The sequence below is a fragment of the Hevea brasiliensis genome, chromosome 5 (assembly GCF_030052815.1).
Source record: "Hevea brasiliensis isolate MT/VB/25A 57/8 chromosome 5, ASM3005281v1, whole genome shotgun sequence".
Lineage (NCBI taxonomy): Eukaryota > Viridiplantae > Streptophyta > Magnoliopsida > Malpighiales > Euphorbiaceae > Hevea > Hevea brasiliensis.
The window spans coordinates 96,639,685-96,650,506 of record NC_079497.1 but is presented as its reverse complement, the minus strand read 5'-3'; the positions used below and the strand labels follow the sequence as shown (position 1 = coordinate 96,650,506).

General features: G+C 35.7%; 1 long non-coding RNA gene across 1 annotated transcript; it reads left to right on the top strand.

Moving 5' to 3' along the window:
* Window positions 1-427: 427 nt before the first annotated feature.
* Window positions 428-3,324, top strand: LOC131179943 (uncharacterized). Its single transcript, XR_009148938.1, has 2 exons — window positions 428-1,135; window positions 2,459-3,324. It is a non-coding gene; the product is annotated as an uncharacterized LOC131179943 (long non-coding RNA).
* Window positions 3,325-10,822: the final 7,498 nt, after the last annotated feature.

Genomic DNA, 10,822 nt, shown 5'->3' with positions numbered 1-10,822 from the left:
TAAAGTAAACATAAATTAAGACATGATTACATTTATTTTATTTTTAACTATTTTAAAAAATATATAATTTAAATAAAATTTTATGTTTTTGATTGGCATTTATTATATATAGACAGATAAAACTTATTAAAAATTATTTAAATTAATCTTACTAATTATATATATACAACTTAAATGAATTAAATTCTGTTAGCAAAATTATTTAAAAAAATATAAAAAATGCAAAAATTTCATAAGTTAATAAAAGATTGCGACGGATAAACTTTAGCTTAATAATACTAAAATGATTTCAATTAAGGATAGTAAGATTTTGAATCGGAGTTTTGGCCAAACAAATTGTAATAAAAATAAATAAATAAAAGAAAGCAAAGTTGCATGGTATATATGATGGATATGATTGCAGAAGACTGAAAATGATTATTGTTAATAAGTCCACTTTGCAATTAATCTAAAACTAAATGAGTTGCGATTAGCTGAATGAAGACAGAAATCTAATTGAGTTTCCTCTTTGGGACCCAATTTCTAATTCCACAAAGCGATACGTCTCTTTCATTTTCTCCTCCACATTTCAAACACAGACACCTCCCCATATTTTCCAACACCACACCAGGAGAGAACAAAAACATACTCCTATCCTATGGATAGTCCTGTTAAGCTCCAAAGTTGTTGAATCTGATAATGATCATCATCAAGATCATCAATAACTTATTATGGGTTTTTAAGGATGCATGTTTTTGGTGCTTCTTTTGTATGAAATTTGATGTTGAGTTCAATTCTTATGAAGTCTATTCTTATTATGGTTTTGCTTGCTCTCTCTCTTCTGCTGCTACCGGTGGTTTTGCCACCATTACCGCCGCCGCCGTTCTTGTTCTTGTTTATTCCGGTTTTTATCATGGGTCTGCTCATTTTCTTGGCTTTATCTCCTTCACATGAACCTAATATAGCTGTCAATACTGTTTGATACAAAACAAGAATTGATCTCATCTTGTGTCTTAATTCAAGAAAAGCCTTGGAGGATGGATGGCTGGACGCAGCAAGATTAAGCTCTCGGAGAGCCTCTCTCAGAAGAAGAAGAAGAAGAAGAAGAAGAAGAAGAAGAAGAAGAAGATCGAAGAGTGATATCAGATTTGCTAGAGTGAGTTTTTTTATTTTCTACTAAATTTCCAATTTCTTGAGGATCTGTCTGTGAACTTTATTCATTTTTGATTTGTACATTTCTTAATCATACTTCGAGAGAAGTTTACATACATATTGACCACAGTCTCTCTCTCTCTCTCTCTTTTTTAGTTTTTTCCTTTCTTCAAGGAGAAGATATGATCTGTAATCTGTTTTTCACTATGGAAACTTGATAAAGGAGCAATATTATGATGCTAAAGAGAAGGAAGCATTATCATTTTGATAATTTTAAGCTGGCAGGAGGAACAATATTTTTGTAAAAAGAAATTATTATATATCTAGAGGTGTCTTTGTTCATCATATGCCGGTGAAAATTATTATGCAATGAGAACTCAGAATTTTTTTTTTTAAAGTTGAACCCTTCAAGTTAGAGGCAGAACTAGCATAATTATTAATCAATACTCATTTGACATTATTGTTTGCATAGTATCTGCAGAAAAACAAAGAAATAAAGCAGTCTTCATGATATTTTCTTTTTTTTTTTTAGTAGATAAAAAATTCTTAAAAAGAAAAAAGATGTGCTTATGACAGTCAGGATTTAAACTCTTAAATTCGTAATTATAAGATAGGTATTCAACTATTGAGTCATTAATTTAATGGTTTATCACATTATCCGAAACCTATATATGAATAATTTTTAGTGTACTTCTCCAAAACTGTGATGTTCAAATTCTAATTTAAGCAAGAATCAATTAAAATTAGAGTAAATTACTATTTAGTCTGTCATAGTTCATCATAATTAATGATTAGATGCCTTTAGTCGAAAACTCAATTTGTTTTGTCTTTAAATTTTAATTTTGTTAATGATTTCGTTCTTCAATTTAATTAATTTAAAATTGACCGTGAGTCAAGCTAGTTGAATAAGAGAGAATTATTATTATTATTATTATTATTATTATTATTATTATTATTATTATTATTATTTTACTCTTATAATATCCTTATTCCTAAAAATCCCAAATTCCTCATCCCTCACAATCCACTTTCTTTCTCCACTCTCCATCTCTCCTCATCTCCCTCTCCCACCCAAATACACACCCTTTGCCTCTTAATTAGCAACCTAGTCCCCCTCCATTTGCTACTTTGCAACCCACCCTCCTCTTCGACTCTAATACCATGAGCCATCCCCCTAACTCTTGATCTATGTCTCCTAAACAATAACAAACCACCCTCCTTTTACCTTTCTTTGTGATTTTGGGAAAAATGTATCCACTTATAGCCGTCAAAATCGGTTAGGAAAGTTTTTGCTTGGAAATTATTGTCCTACTCCTAAATCTTGTAGGTGTTTGAAGATGTGATCTTTCCAACAAAAGGGATGATAGAGCTCTTAAAGTGGAAGGAATTTCCATGTAAAAAACTCATGTTCTACAAAGCATAACAATATGACATGGGGCAAGTGTCTTTGCCAATTGGTGCAAGCGTTTATGCCAATTGGTGCAAGCAAAGAAATAGTGAAGGCAAAGTGAAATATAGGCAATTTTAGAACCCTAGCGACACAATGCCTCCTGAAGAGTGTTCCATATTTAATAGAGTTATGCAGCGGGACATCAACACCAAAAGGAATTAGAGTATATGGGCATCAAAGGAGTCATCAAAACCTTATCTTAAAAGTGCTATTGTTAACGTTGGTGATGGGGAAAAACCTATCTTGTTCGTGGATCTCTCTCAACCTTCGTTGAAACCATAACCTTTTCATGACTGTTGCAAATCAAGCTGCAAATCAGTTCATTGATCCTATTCAAAATTCTTATAGTCCCTATTATTTGCACTCAAATGTCTTTAATTTTCATAGGGCCAAGTTATCATTCTTGGTCGTGATCAGAGAAAATGGTGCTTCTGTCCAGGAGCAAACTTAGATTTGTTGATGGCTCTCTGACAGTTCTAGCGATGACTGATCCTTTATATCTAGCCTCGGAGCATTGTAACACCATGGTTATTTCGTGGTTGATTCATTTCGATTACTCACAGTGCATTGCGGATTAATAAGGCTATTGATGTGTGGTAAGATCTAGAGGAACATTTTTCTTAGGAAGATGTGTTGCATATTTCAGATCTTCAAAAAGAGATTTATGCTCTCAAGCAAGGTGAGAGATATGTAAACTGATTATTCTATGGAATTAAAGATACTATGGGATGAATTGTTGAAAATTTGGCCTCTTCCAAATTATTCACGTCAGATTCCATGTGCTTGTGGTGCAATTGATAAGATGAAAAAGTACTGGAATAATGATTATGAGATTAGATTCCTCAAGGGACTTAATTAACAATATTCTAAATGCAACAGCCTGAATACATATCATTATTACTGCTAGAGCACTGTAAGGCATAAGGCCATCAGAACCCATATTAAGCCTATTTTAAAGTGAAATTCTCATTTTAGTACAATATTATTCATATAAATACTTCATTAAAATTATAATAAGTAGTAAATACAATTCTTTTATATTACAAAATAACAAGTGGCAAACCACAAATAATAAAATAATAAATTTAGATGTCTTTGTAAAATGGAGTTTCACAAAATATACCTTTACCTTTTAAGTAATATTGAGGCGATAGCCTCTCGAACTTAGCTTACCAAAACTTGTTGACTGCATCTTTATTACTTGTCCTTGAAGGGGTTGAGATAGTGGCTTAGTGAATAGAAGCATACTTAGGGAATAAAACGTTATAATAAAACCATTATAATCAAACACATGAAATGTAAAAATCATATGTGGTTTTTACAGCACAAATAATTCACAATAAGGTAGCTATGCTACCAAAGGTTTCCCTTCCTATAATCATATAATGTGTCCAATGTGCTAGGCCCATTAAAGGAGCTTCTCAAGACTTCCTCTTAACATTCATACACATAATGGATACTAGTAATCCAGAAGTCACGACTTACCTGAGGTGGCTTCTGAAATCCCTTGTAATTGGATGTTAGAGACATAAAATTGCCTTACACGACATTCCTTTTCTTTACTTTTCATGAATGAGCCATTGAATGCATGCCTTTTCTTTTCCTTTTCCTTTAATTTACCATTAGGAACCATTAGGTCATCCATAAACCACCATCATAACACAATTCATAATAAAACACCTTTGTGATATGCAGTAGTAGCATATATTAACAATTATGCAATTAATAACATAATATATCATGTAACTACCATGGTGCATGAATGTATAGGGGACACGATATAACAATTTAAATAATTTAATCAAAATATTTTAAGTAAGTTCTACTCATAGTACTAATTAACCCTTTATTACTAAGGGGCCTGTTAGGAATGCTAGCACTATTGGTTGGATGGACTTATACAAATTTGCTAACAGTTATTAGACACTTGATCATTTATTAACTTTAATTATATAATTATTTTAATTATCCTGCTAGACATCTAGCAGAGTCTCCTTTCCAGCTAGACCTATCCTCCTTGCCAAGTAAACTTAACACAGGGCCTCAGGCCTACAACAACATTATAATGCCCACTTGGGGCCTACAAAAATCTAATTTTGTGTTCAGTAGTTCAATGCTCCAATTAGGGTTTCTAACTACTCCATGGTCCAATTATCTATGTTCTGTGTTTGAAAAATTATAAAAATAATCTTGAAGGTCATTTACAGTGTTCTAATGTTGTTGCATCTTATTTCACTTAGTCATACCATGCCATGAATATTTTATGAATTTACATAGTAAACACTCAACCAACCTTAACTGCATTTTATAGTTAACTCAATTATCTTTAAATTCTAGACTTCTTGGTTCATGATCTTAGGTGTTCTATTCTCCAATCAATAGGAAAAGAGTTTGAAGGGTTCTTAGTTTAGGACTTCAATATAGTTCATTGGATTTCAGATTCTCAGTCAAGGCATGCTTGGTGGCCGAAGTCTTCAACTTTAGCTCTGAAGTTGGCCATGCCCTATTTACATGACTATTCACATGAATATACTGCCGAACATTGATGGTTTGCCTGTCAAACCAGTGTTTACCCAGAATCTATCCATAGTGAAAAAGTTTAAGGTTCTAAAAGCCTAACATCAGTCCTAGTTTTAACCCTTAAATCCCAACATTAATTATAACTTTCTTATTCTTCATTGCACCATTTTAGGCTTTAAATGTTTAGAAACATTCTTTATTTACTTAAATATTTGGATTTATACCCAAATTTCATAACTTTTATACTTAACACTAAAACATCTTGAATCAAAACCTAACTAACTTTTATTTACAAATACTAACCCTAAAATCTTAAATAAACTAAAAAGAAAGAGATTACATTTTGAGGCTAGGGTTTTCAAAAGAAAGAGCTCCTCCTACTTGTTCTTCAAATCACTTAGTAGGGGAAAGGGAAGGGTGTCTCTACCATTATTAGAGGCTTGGAGGTGAATCTCCTTTACAGAAAGGCTAGGGTAGGGAGTTTTAGGGTTCGGGTATAGAGGGAACAGACGGAGAAAAGGGGGGAAAGGTGGAAAAATGTAGTGTGACTCCTTGCACTTAGGGTTTTATATTCTATGCAGACCAACTTCCGCTACTAAACCTTAACTTTGGCTGTTGAACTTTCGTGGGCAGGTTTATTACATAGTAATCCTCCTTTTCTCCTTACCTCTTCAAACTCTCGACTTCTCTTGAGCTTTCTTTTCTTCTAAACTTCGTGGGACATTCCTTCTCCTATTATGGAATTCGACTACCTTAGATGTGGGGTATTATAATCTCCCATCGTTAAGAACATTTGTCCCTAAAAGTTTAATCAGGAGGATGTTTGTTCTTTAAACCTTATATGGGCCACAAAAAAGGGTTTAGTTATTGCCAGACTTTATTAGCTAGCTCTATTTCTCTCCATTCTTTTATCGCAAGCTGATAAGCTTATAGGCCTACTAATCCTTACTACCATTCTAGGTGTCTAAAATCCCTTAATTAGTTTTGTTCCATGGGTCAGTGGGTTATGGGCCTACTAGGCTTCTACTGCGCCACCTTAATGTAACTTTCCTTCTAGCTTAAGCCTTATTCTCTTATCCCTTTCTTCTCTTATTGCCTAGGGACTTATCTTACTTCGCTGTCTTAGGATGTTTTGCAAGTTTCACCTGCTAGAGTAACTATTGCTAGATCCACCATACTAGTGATCGCTTAGGTATTTAATAGGCTCAATAAAGCCTTATTAAGACTTTCTTTCCAAGCGTTAACCTACCTGTATCTCACTATTCCTTATGATAGGGTTAGTCCATTGTTAAAGTTCTAGACCCATGTTCTACTTATCTCTCTCTACCTCTAGGTGACTTGTACCTTTTGTAGTGCTTTAACTATGTATGGTTTAGCTAGTGAAACTATGAAGATTAAGGTAGGAGTGTTAAGGACTTGAAATAACATTCTCTCTGGCTAAAGTAATTATTAGGAAAGCCTATTGAAGTGCCCTAACATCATACTTGCCATCCTTTTGGTTCCACATCAAAAGAAGTAATGAACTTCCTGTATGGTTTATTCTTCTAGTGGAGGTGCTTATTGAATACCTACAATCATTTACTTAACCTTTGATCTTTTAACTTTTGTGATGTATAATCCCCTGTCCTTGCCTTCTACTCTCTTGTACTTCTTTCTATGACATAGGCTTTTCACTTATTATACTTCCACTTTCTAATCTCTTTCTTTTGTCTTAAGCTTATAACACTAGAAGCATTACCAATCACACCATCTACTTGATCTAGCTTGTTCTTTCACCTCTTTATTTCATATTTAAGGGAATAATTATCCCTCCATCACCACTTCAAATTACATCTCTGTTTCCCTTGATGACTAGCTTAATTGCTAGTCCTGCTACTCCTGAAATTCCAACTCTGTTGTTCTAGCATCTCTTCCTCAACTAGTCTTAGGGTTGTTCTTTCTCACCCTAGGGATCTTAGGGGCTATTAGTCCTAGTGATTAACTTAGTTTAGTTCCTATCATCTCTTAATGTCTTTTTCTCCCTTAAAGTCACTCTCACTCAAGTGGAGTGTCTGAAATTCCCACTTTAGAACCTTGTGTAGGAAATGATATATATATATATATATATATATATATATATATATATATATATATATATAGAGTTTCTGAAATTCCCACTTTAGAACCTTGTGTGGGAAATGATATATATATATATATATATATATATATATATATATATATATATAGAGTTTCTGAAATTCCCACTTTAGAACCTTGTGTGGGAAATGATATATATATATATATATATATATATATATATATATATATATATATACTTCAAATTACATCTCTGTTTCCCTTGATGACTAGCTTAATTGCTAGTCCTGCTACTCCTGAAATTCCAACTCTGTTGTTCTAGCATCTCTTCCTCAACTAGTCTTAGGGTTATTCTTTCTCACCCTAGGGATCTTAGGGGCTATTAGTCCTAGTGATTAACTTAGTTTAGTTCCTATCATCTCTTAATGTCTTTTTCTCCCTTAAAGTCACTCTCACTCAAGTAGAGTGTCTGAAATTCCCACTTTAGAACCTTGTGTAGGAAATGATATATATATATATATAGCTCTTTATTCACTAGAAAGTGTCATGGATTGGATGGAATAGAGTTACATGAGAAAAATTTCATACTGTAAGAAAGACGCCTTTTAGTGGCCAAAGATTGAATTTTTAGTTATCGAAGGTGCCATGCACTATTCATGTAATTGTTTACAAGATTTTTTATGGAACTGTTCACGTGGTTTGATCGCTAAATCCCTTACGATCATTGAATTTAAGACTTTCTGAACTCTTATACCCTTATCTCTTATTAGGTTCTAAAATATATTCCTTATCCTGGGACTTTCTTGGTTAGCTGTAAGCATCTCCTAAGCCAACATTTAGGTTTTTGGACACTCTAATGATTTAAGACCATCAATTATAGCTTGCCACTTATCTATTGTTGTTAATATTCTGTCGCTTCAAAAAGTCCTTTGACCACCACCATTGTACTTGCATTACTTAAGGCTTCTGCACTTGTCTGTGATATTCACTTTTGTAAGGGTCCCCACCCCAAAAGGATTCCATTACAAGTCTCCATTATTATATCCTACTTGTGTCATTCTACTTTCACCATCTCACTTTTTAGTTTAGGGTACCATAATGTGTATTTATACTATTGTTCCATAACCTTACTTTTTATCAGTTGTTCTCTCTTTGTTAGTAAACTAATGGACATAGTCCTATGGTCACCTTGGTAATAGGGGGCAGACTGCAATTGAACCAAGCCTTAGGCTCTTGGGCCTTGAATTACGCTACTATCTCATCCTAACATTACATTACATTCTAAAGCCTCAGGTTGCATACATGAGGCTATCTCTCCTACCTTGTTAAAGCGATTAGGATCTTCACACCACCAGGACATTGCCTTATGGGGGGTGTTTGTCATACTAATATCTGTATCTCATACTCTTTCTAACTCTACCCTGCCTTTCCTTTCTAGGTTTCATCCTTAGTTTATCTTATTTGCCTTACCTAGAGCAGGGCTTTGGTTACTTGTCTTATTAACTTTGTACCTTTCCTGATATAATAGTCACATTAAGTGACTGCATCATTTCTATAGTATCTATTAGATCATGCACGTCACTCACATACTCATTATGGGTTGACTACTTTAGCTTGCACCACTTTTGGTGCACATGCTTTTTTACTTTGCTAAACTTAAGTCTTAACTGCCTTGGTTTTGTCTTTACACTCCTCCTATCTTTTGGTGCCGAAGGGCTAACCATTATTGTCTTATCACCACTGTCCTTTCCTTAGTTGAGTGAGTACTCTCACCCCATGAAATAAGGAGTTGAGAAGGACCTCAAGGGATAACATTTGTACATTTTTCACTTATTATTCCCTTATTCTCTACTCAAGTTATAGGTTATCCTTTTTTTCCATTTAATGAAGGGGGTACTATAAGGGTTCCTTTGTCTATCACCACCCCTTACAATAAGGTTCTAGGGCATTAGGTGTCCAAAGGTCTTTATTAAGCTCTTAGGCTTTGTATCTATCAAGATGTCTACCTCTTTGTAATATCTTCCATAGGGTACCAAACCCCTTGTTAGATGCCAGGGTTGCACATTTGTTAGGGCATTTTGTAACGGCCAGGTTCCAACCACTACACTATGGCCTAAAGGGTTAGTGACCAAGATATCCTACTCAGTCTCATCTATTTGAATTCCTTTTTCCATAGGTAAGGCAACACAAATATAGGAATGCATGGATCTTGGGTCTACCAATGCATGTACAGACATATCATAGAGTGATAAAGTACCCCAGATCACATCTGGTGCATCTTGCTCCTCTTGAGCTCTTATAGCATAGGCATGCATTGGTGCCCTAACCTTCGGCCTCTCCACGGTCTTAGAAGCAGCTTTCTGTGAACTGCCTGCTGCCTTTGTCCTACTAGGTCTCCTATCCTTATAAGCTATAGGGCCAGGTCTCTTTGTTTGTACTGGAGTGGCATAAATTCTCTTTTGAGGGCAATCTCTCTAAAAGTGATCTTTAGCCCCACATATGAAACAACCCTTAGTAAAAAACTAACACTCTCCTCTGTACCTCTTCTCGCAATGACTGTATATGGCTGGAGCTGTTACCTTGGCTACTGTTCCTGGGGAACTCGCTACTGATACTACTGATTGGCCCCTCTTGGGTATAGGCTGTGATCTAGGTCTCTGAGACTGAGTCTAGCTCTGACTTGGGCCCTGAGGTCCCTTGAGCCTCCATCGGCCGGGAGTCGAGCGCAGTCGGGCCTCAGAGACCTGCATCACACTATGCCTAAGAGGGGCCAATCGAAGATCGTGAGTGAGTTCCCAGAACAAGAGCTGTGGAGCAACTCCAGCCATATGTAGTCATTATAGCAAGAGGCACAGAGGAGAGTGTTGGTTTTTGACTGGGGGTTGTTTCAGATGTGGGGCTACAGATCACTTCCAGAGAGATTGCCCTCAAAAGAGTATTTTTGCCACTCCAGTACAAACAGAGAGACTTGGCCTTATAGCTTAGAAGGGTAGGAGACCTGGTAGGACAGAGGAGGCAGGCAATTCACAGAAAGCTGTTTCTGAGACTGTGGAGAGGCCAGAGGTTAGGGCACTAGTGCGTGCCTATGCTATGAGAGCTCAAGAGGAGCAGGATGCACCAGATGTGATCCAAGGTACTTTCTCACTCTATGATTTGTTTGTACATGTATTGGTTGACCTAGGATCCATGCGTTCCTATATTTGTGTTGCATTACCTATGGAAAAAGGAATTCAAATAGATGAGACTGAGTAGGATATCTTGGTCATTAACCCTTTAGGCCATAGTGCAGTGGTTGGAGCCTGGCCATTATAATTGGTATCAGAGCAGTGCAGCGGAAGCATGGTGGAACCCGTCTTCTTAGCATTTGGAGAGGAGCCACTGAGTGGCCGAATCCAATCCCACATTGAAATGAAAGAAGAAGGTAATGATATATAAAATGGGGGAACTAATCACCAGAGATGGCTTTTAGTGGAATGACGTGGATAGTTGGAAGAACTCCGGGATTAAGCGTGCTCATTTGAGAGAAATCCTAGGATATGTGACCTCCTGAGAAGTTCTCCATTCCACCTATGGGACAAAACCATGAGGCTTATGGGTAAAGCAGACAATTCCTCTAGTGGTTGGAGCCTAGCCATTATAATTGGC